Genomic DNA, 9,475 nt, shown 5'->3' with positions numbered 1-9,475 from the left:
CATACATTTTAAGTTATTTCTGCATCCAGCATGGGCACAGATCCTGGTACTGGCACTGGTACCTGGTACTGGTCCTGCCAACAGAAAATCTCAAGTGCAGTTATGATGCAACAACACAACAACAATAACAACAATACAACCTGGTGATGGTCCAGGTACAGCCGGTCCTGGTACTGGTCTAGGTGCTACTGGTAGCTATCAGTGCCCCATCAGCACCCAGGTCCTCTTTCCTGTCAACAGAAGATCTCAAGCACAATTATGGTGTAACAGCACAGTGATCCTAGTTCTATAATCTCCAGTGTCTCCCTTAGTTTCAAAAGGCGACATTGAATAAGTAGGTTTTGAGGTCTCGCTTAGTGTAGAAAATCAAGATTTATTTGGGTTTAATTACAAAGGACAGGCCTACCAATATACCAGAATGTCTCAGGGGTACAAACATAGTCCGCATGTTTTTAATCAGGTTTTGAAAGAGGACTTAGAAGGGTTACAGCAGATGATAAGTAGTACTGCTATTCAGTACATGGATGACATACTCCTTTGTGCCCCAGATGAAGAAACATGTCATAGGGACTCCACTAAGCTGTTAAAGGTTTTGGCGGAGAAGGGACATAAGGTTTCCAAGACAAAGTTACAGTACTGCCAGGAAAGAGTAGCTTATTTAGGGCAGTCTATTACACAGGGACATCGCAGTGTCTCTGATGTACATTTAGAGGCCATTCAAAGGGCTCCAAAACCCCGAACAGTTAGGGAAAGGATGATGTTCCTGGGCATTACGGGGTATAGTTCAGCATGAGTGGAGGATTACACTAGCTAGACTGGTAGCTCCATTGAGGTAGATGATTAAGGAAACAGGTAGTGGTAACCTCCATTGTAGTATCATCTGGACAAGGGAAGGTAATTTGGCATTTGAGACAATTAAACACCAACTCCAAATTATAAATTTTTTGCACGCTGGTGCAAAAAGCACCAGCATTGGCGCTGCCAAATAATCCAAAGAATTTCGATTGTATGCCTTCTTCCGCCGAGGGGAGATATGCTTGCGCTGTTCTTACTCAAACAACAGGCATTGGAACTAGTCCACAGCCCATAGCCTATTATTCTGTTACATATTCAGAGGTAGAAATGGGTTTTGCACCATGTTATAGAGCAATGGCAGGGGCATATCTTATGTATGAGAAGGCGTCAGCCTTAACTATCGGGTACCCCCTAACTATTCTCTGCCACCATAGTCTGAGAAATCTCTTGAATCAGGGCAAGTACACTATGCCTAGGATTAGGGATTATTACAGGATGTTGGAAAGAGAAGATGTAACATTAGCAAGATGTAACACACTTAACCCTGCAGAAACGTTGCCAACCCCAGAGGATGGGGAACCACATGACTGTGTGAAGGAGGCCACCAGGTAGGCTTAGAGCAGACCTACAAGCTATGCCGTTAAAGGGAGCTGATGTAGAGTACTGGACTGATGGCTCATGTTATCGCGTAGGAGAAACTTTGTGCGCAGGGTATGCCATAGTTAAAGCACAAGGTGTTTGTGGTGGACCCAGCAAAAAAATGTATACTAGCATACTGCATACTAGCATACTTAATGAGTATATACTGCATACTGCCTACTAAATTCATAATAAGTATGCGAAAACCAGCCGACCGTTTACACAGTATGCATACTGCCTCCCAGAATGCATTTCGCCGGGAGCGGGGAATTTAAACCTCAATTTTAAAGCTCTCATTCATTGGCTAAAAGCTGTAATTAATTTTGGCTTTACAAGTGTTAACATGTCATTTTATGAGGTTTTAATATGTTTTCAGGCGAGAAAGTAAGCACATTAATTCCCCAAATGTGTCCAGTTTATCAAAATAACCTGTTCATATATCTGATCTGACGTTATTTTTCTGTCTTCTGTTTCGCTAGCTACATTACGGCTGCATTCGTAAATTCACCCTGGAAATCTGATCAGCACTCATGGAATGCCTCTTGTCCAATCAAATTACCTGGTCCCTTTATGACGTTGAACCCAGTGTGCGCTCCGGCGCTCTCAGAGCGAATTTACGAACGCAAACTGCGTTGCTTACATACTTGCTTACATTGCTTACTTACAGAGTTCGACAGAAACATCGTAACATAATTACATCAAGTTGTAAAATGATTTGGGGGGCCAATATCTTTAGCTGGCTCAAGTAACTAGTTTACTATATTGTTGTCTTAGCAGTTGGTAAAATGATTAAAATAAATATGAGCAATAACATATCGTGGGCTTGCTGCAGCAAGCACAATACAACCAACAAGTCCGTCTGAAGCGACAATACTGGAATAATTCGTGACTGGGCTACAAGCAGTCATACTAAGCGAACGTGTGTGTAAGACACGAATACATTTGGATTTCATGCATTTCAAGTGGCATATTTGTAATCTTGACGACGTAGACATGTCAAGAATGCATTTCACCATGTTAATTCCCAGTGTTAGTGAGGTAATAGGGTAGGCAGTGTTTCCTCTATATGCATTTATTCGTGGCGGGTCGCCACGAATGAATTTCCTCCGCCACTAATTGATTCAGACAGTCCACTTTGATTCAGGCTGCAAAAGGCAGCGAGTTATTATGACCGGAGAACAGAAAAAAAGCAGATTGAAGCTAGATTTAGGCCGCTTCCAGACCAACATTTCGTTACGATTTAGGGCGTAGTTATTTACAATTATGTTACAATGTTGCAATTAACCTCGTCGTTTGTGTTCGCACTGCAATCGAGACTGAATCGCTCTCAACAGGCGCGCGGCGCGAGGACACGCTTTCAAAACAGTTTTGTGATTGGTCCGAATTAACATTTACATTTAAATTTTTTGGCATTTAGCAGACGCCTTATTCCAAAGCGACTTACAATCAATACATTTGAATACTAAGCATGTGAATCAAATGTATTAATGTATTGATTTAGCGGGACATTTGGATTTCTCTCTTCTCCCGTCGCCGGTGCCTTTAATCCCGTATCCTAATCGAAAATGCAACATCATCAGCGATGACTGTGGGTTATTGCATTTACTGCTGTTCTCTGGTTCATGTTCTTATACCAGTGCTCCAAGGACGTGTCGTCCATATAAGCATAGTAAGCAGTGCTTACCCAACGGAAGAAAAAAAAAAGGACAGTGAAAATATTAAAATAAAAGTGCATGTAACCGTTTGTTTGTTTTCATTAAAAGAGTCGTATTTTAGGTCCCAGGGCAGCAGGAGTCATTCATTTTGACGCCACCTGCATGAGTAAGCACTCGCTATTCTGCTTGCTTGCATTGCATTGCATTATAAGCACTTCTCTCTCTGCTTTCCCTCGCGTACATTCGAATGCGTGAAAATGTCTTTTTTATTTTTTTCGATGCTTCAGCCCGCTGTTTAATGTGGCCAGGGTAAGCATGCTTACAGCCAATCAGTAGTTCTTTCATTCCGATAAGAGCTACTGATTGGCTCTTATCACTTTCAAGTTCACTTAAATTTCACACTACTTTCTCTCGCCCGGCAGAATAGCTTATGCTACCTAGCTCAAACGATCTAAATAATAATAATCAATAAGGATAACTTGCTTGATTTTGTGAATATGGACAGTAGTCAGCGACCTAAAGGGATTTCGTAGACTGGACTGGACTGGAAAAACACAACTACTGGCTAAATGCCGGCCGAAGCCACCGCTCACCGATCTTCACACCCAGAAAGGAAGAGTCGCTAGGGGCTACAGCAAGCCTGGTATGAGTGGTTTATATGATGTATATGATTGGCGAGGCAGGTGGCGATCTGTGCTTGTTTATATGGTTTGAGTACTGCTGTGCTGCTGGTTATGGCTTCTTATTTAAGACTTCCTCTGCTTAATCAATCAATCAGAGAGCTGCTTAATCAATCGCTGAGATAGGCCTAATGTCGCTGTCCGTGCCTTCTGGACCAAAAGTGTTTGAGAGAGATAGAGAGGGAGGGTTTGTGATGTGATGTCAAGTGCCTATGTGACAAAGTGTGAAAAGAAAGTGTGTGGTGAGTTTACTATGGAGGATGGAAACGGTGTGTGTCTGTGTTGTGCGTGTGTGCGTTTGCGATGTTGAAACTGGACTTTCAGCAGGTTGGCTACTTAAAAAGATCTTGGTTCAAAAAAGATTGAACAATGAGCACCCCTGATATAGTCGAAACTGGCAACTGTTTTTTTTTGTTTTTGGTAATCTGATCACAAAGTGACACTACAGTTTATTAGCGGGTTCTAGGGCATCAAAATTGCATTTCCTTGAAACTGTCTATATCTTATGCTTACCCAATCTAAAAGCTCACGGCACGTGCCTGCAGTGCTCAGTATAGAGTATTTTAAATGAACATTCGTAATGTATGTCTCTGATGTTCATGGTCAATTAAATCAGCCTATTTTGTGAAACAAATAATGTTCCCGCTAATGGGTTAACCGAGCATTCTCGCACCTAACGTGCAAGCACCTAGCTTCGAACTATTCATAGATATGCGCGGGGTTGGTTTTCTTTAACTCAACTGATAGCATTACCTTGCTGTTGTTGTTTACCGAATGCTCCATCTGACTGTCACACTGTGATTTTACTTGTGTAAACAGTTAATGAGTAACGTTAGCCGGTTTTGTGCGTGTACTCTCATGTCGGCCTACTTCGTATTGATCTTTCTGTGTGTGTGTGTGTGTGTGTGTGTGTAATGCGCGTTCCGCATGTTCCGCTGCAGCTGTAGGATATATTGGTATTTGATCACCTTCTATATAAAATCACCTGCTCGGCTTTAATGACTTAACCGCTATTTAAGAAATTATAATTGTTGCCACCCTCTAGTTTTTGGTGAAACTACGTCTTTGTTTTGAGCGCCAGTGTGCGTTTTATGCGCGTGCACGCGGAAAAAAAATGCGCGAAAGATAACCGCTCCGCCACTAATGTGAAAAATCCTGGAGGAAACACTGGGTAGGGCTAGTTTTTTCAGGTGTAGATTGTAAACAAGATGGTGCATCGGTCAGGACACAATAAGACGAGGAGATGTACTTCTTTTATCCAACTGTATTGAATTCCAGTAGGTAGTTATATATAGATGTAGTAGTTATAATAATAATATTCATAAGTCTGAAAGGAAAACAAGTAAAGCGACATCAGGCTCATTCAACTTAACACTGGTACTGGTTAACACTTGCTTATTTACATAAACAGCAACTTAGGCTACAGATAACAATATTCTGATTCAAATGAAATAAACCGCTTCACATTGTATATACTTGACCAGATTAAATAAAGTAAAATGGCGCTACCCTGTGTTACATGAGGCTACTACATACTGGCATCCACGTGCAACTGACATTCACTCGCGGCATGGAGACGCTATTCAATTAAATCTTTACCGCGGCATAAACAATGCTACTTTAACTTGTCGTATATTTTCTACTATATATATCCTATTTTCTAGTGTTGTGCAATGGCTCTTGTAATCTGACCAGCCCCTCGGACTTGGGGCCGTGGTGACATCACAGGGGACGGCCCTCATGGCCATCTGGATAAGGTGATAGGCTATGACCTGTGACTGTATTTGCATATTGTGGATGGATAGGGTTGAGACCCAAGGAGAGCGTGCTCTTCCAGCCCAGGGTCCACGGGGAACAGACGTAATGTATATATCTGCCTGTAACTGATTAAATTGTCTTAAAACTCAATATCTGTTCGTTGATTCATAACCAAAGAGAAAGAAGCAACACATGGCGAGCCTAGCACGGAGTCCAAAAAAGGAAATCTACGTTTGAAAACTTAAGCTGAAGCCACAGCTCTGAAGACGGTAAGCTGTTTAAACCGCTAGGGGCGCGTGTGCAACAGCTGGGTTTTCAAACATTTTCTTTGAGACTAAAACAACCTTCAACTTTAAGGTTTAAAGTAAAGTAACTTGAAACACATCTTTCATAGTCTTTAAGCTGGGGTTGGTGAGAGCCGGATTTTGAAGTCCGTTTTTGTAAATATACGATTAGATTGGTATATTGGTGATATAGGGCTGAATTTGGTAATTCGCTTTTTTATGTTAAGATATTAGTTGTGTAACTAATAGCGGTATTACGGAATATCGTGAGTGTGTGTGTAGAATTGTGTTTATGTGTTGGAGTATTGTAGCAGTGGAGAACATGTGAGGCTTTTTGTCTGTTTGGAAGGACGCCATTGTGTAAGCGGCCATTTGCAGTGTACTGTCAGCGGAGCGTGTGGGTGGACTGGGTAGTCTGTTTTGTAGACGCCATTTGTGTTGTCCTGTGTAAACGGAGTGATAACACGCACGCTCGGGCACGCGCGCAGACACGCGGACACAAAGAAGCCTAGATATCTCTGTGAAGAGACTGCATTGTAGAATATTTGAATGAGATAAATAATAGTCTAACTGGATTGAAAGATAATCGTGAAGTTGTTGTGTCGTGGAAGATGGCATTATTGTGGAAAAGCAATGTTATGTTGTAAAGATTGATCTGGGAGTCCACGGAGGAAAAGGACAGAGACTAGCCCCTCCCTCTCCTCCTTCTTCTCCTGTTGTTCAAACATACAGACACGTTGCGTGTGATTGTTGCATTACATAGATTGTAGTGATTCAAAGATAGAAAGATAGTGAATTGATCATCGGGGGATTTAAAGTAGTTTAAAGATATTTGTCATAGTTTGTTAAAAGTAAAGATAGATTGTGACTTTAGGTTAGATTCAAAGCATATGAGGCAATTTGTGCGTGAGCCTAGACAGGGCTGCTTTCCCTGAGCAGAATCACAGCAGGGTCACAGACCCCAATAAAACGGCCCTGCCTGCTTGCATAGAATGTTGACGAGAGATCTGTAGAGATCACTCATAGATTGATGTTTTTAAATGATTGTTCTATATTAAATTACTTTAATTAATTTAATTAATTACTAATTGGTTGAATTAATTATTCAGATCATTCATTATCTGTTTCACAAAACTTTGATCAATTGTTTTGTGATAATCTAATGATAATCATTCCTTTTTTGATATTTTGATAAATAGCTGAATGACTTCACAGGTTTGCATCAATGAAGTGTCAATGAATAATTCTAACTAATCATTCATTCCTTTCACTTAACGAGTCGATTTCTTTACAGGTTGTAATTAATAACTAATCATTCATTCTTTTCCAAATAACAAGTCGATTTATTTACAGGTTGTAATTAATATTTGTAATTTACATATTTTATTTTAGTTAGGTCATTTCCACAGTGTTTGATTAAGGAATAGCAGAATAGTACATATTTGATAGTTGAGCAGTAAAAGGGTTTTTGTGGATCGGTGAATACTTAGGTGTTGATCAGCCTTTGTGATTTAATAATTGTGTTGACCAGAACTGTAATTAGTATTGAATGAGTAATCAAGTGACACATATTCATAAACAATTAGGAAACACATTTAAGTATAAAGTACTTACAAAGTGATTAGATTTAAGTTAATACTGCACTGACATACACAAGAGGCAAATCTGTTGTTCTGGGTTGTAGTGGTTTTGTGTGGACGGTTAATACAGTTATATTGGACTAGCATTTGTTTAGCAAACAAGACAATAGGAAGGTGGGTTGTAAGAAGCGTACACCTTATCTAATATAGAATATTGTCAGCATATTGAGCAAGTAGAATGGGGTCGAATTCCACGAAGCTGTTAAAAGATATTAGTGAACATCGTGGAATGTTGGCTACGTTATCCCCTATGGCTGTAGTGGAAAAAATGAATCCTCTTGTTAGGGAAATTAGCAAAATGTCTACGAAATGGAATAGCCGTTGGGCATACATTGAACAGCCGTGGCCGAAAGAGGGCAGCCTTAATTTACAATTAATTGCAACATTGGAGATACTTATCAATGGGCACAAAGCACATCAAAGAGGAAAGATTAGATCAGAGAAACGCAAGTTAGAGTTAGCTATTTTAGATCTATTTAAGGTAGAGGGACAGAAAATAGCTCAGATGGAACCGGAAAAGAAAAAAGAATTGGCCAGAACACTGGAACAGAAACTGAACATTTCATCCCCAGACCTGTGTCCTGCCCCCAGTCCCCCTCCATATGCTAAGGCACTGGAGGATCATTCCCAGAAGAAGAAGAAGAAGCCAAGGGGAAAAGGGGACGACAGGAGTGACGAGGAAGATGACAGCGAAGATGGCAGTGAAGACTCAAGTGATGACGACAATGCAGATGGAGGCTACAACGCGCAGGTCAGGAAGATGATAGCCACAGCCGAAAGGAAAGGTGGGAGAAGACGCCCGGAGAAAGAGGGAGATTGTCACCGAATGTCATCAAATACATTAAAGAACTGTCCAGTGCTGATTCGGGGTAACAAGATGGAATATCATCCGTGGCATCATACAGATTTGTCTGAAGTGATCGAGAAACTCCCAGTTCTTCAAGAGGGAGGACATTCGTGGACGCGAGAGGTCGACGTGATACTGACAGGAACGCAGGCCGCGATGGGAGACCTGAAAAGACTCTTAGCTTTTATTGCAGGATTGGATACAATGCAGGAAATATTGATGAAGGCAGGACTTCATAGATATATCAATACATCAGTTTATGATCCAGAGCTCTTCGCAGCAAACAGAGGCAGGCTGTGGAAAGCAATCAGAGAGACCTACCCTACTCACATTCACCCAGACAATATCATTGTGAAGCCACTGGGGGGGGATGAGAATCCCAGGGGTTATGTTGCCCGTGTGCACTCTCAATGGAGAAGTGTGACAGGGAAAGACGCTGAAGATAACCCCTTAGAAAAATCCATAATCAGGGAAAAAATACAAGAAGGGCTTCCTACCCCAGTTAAGGATAAGCTAGCAGAAGTGGTGGGGCTACGACACATGAACAAAGCTGTTTATATAGACCACGTAGCTCATCAAGTTGAGTTATATCGAAAGAACATTCAGATACAGAAGGCACGAGACGAAGAATCCCTCAGAATATTGACTCATTTGCAATTGACTGAAAGCGAGAGGAACATAGAGGGAGTGCAGGCTTTAGCCCCACAGCAACAGCCACCTGGAGTGCAGACTGCTACTTACCAGTCCTACTCACAGGGGCCACAAGGGGGGTATCCTGCTACTTACCAGTCCTACCCACAGGGGCCACAAGGGGGGTATCCATACCCACAAGGGCCACCAGGGGTGCAAGCGGTTCCATACCAGATGTACACACAGCCTGGCCAAGGACCACCACCAGGGGGATGGACAGCAGCAGGGAAGGAGATGCTAGAACCATGCCAATGCGACCAGAATGGACATCTAGCCTGTGCCTGCTGCAACAGGCCCCAGGGGGGCGCAGGGGGGAGCCAAGGAGGAGGATATTGGCCCCCTACTACACCTGCTCCAGGAGTGATGAACCCTTACGGAGGCCCAGCAGCTGGCCTATAGGGGTGCCCGGAAGATCCGAGTGGGAGGTGCCAGCTGGTGGTGACACAGAAGCCTGAAGGCGCCACGCACCTCCCTATGTCTAGAGAAT

The sequence above is a fragment of the Nansenia antarctica genome, assembly GCF_963989245.1.
Source record: "Nansenia antarctica genome assembly, chromosome: 1".
Classification (NCBI taxonomy): Eukaryota; Metazoa; Chordata; class Actinopteri; order Argentiniformes; family Microstomatidae; genus Nansenia; species Nansenia antarctica.
This window is presented reverse-complemented; position numbering follows the sequence as displayed.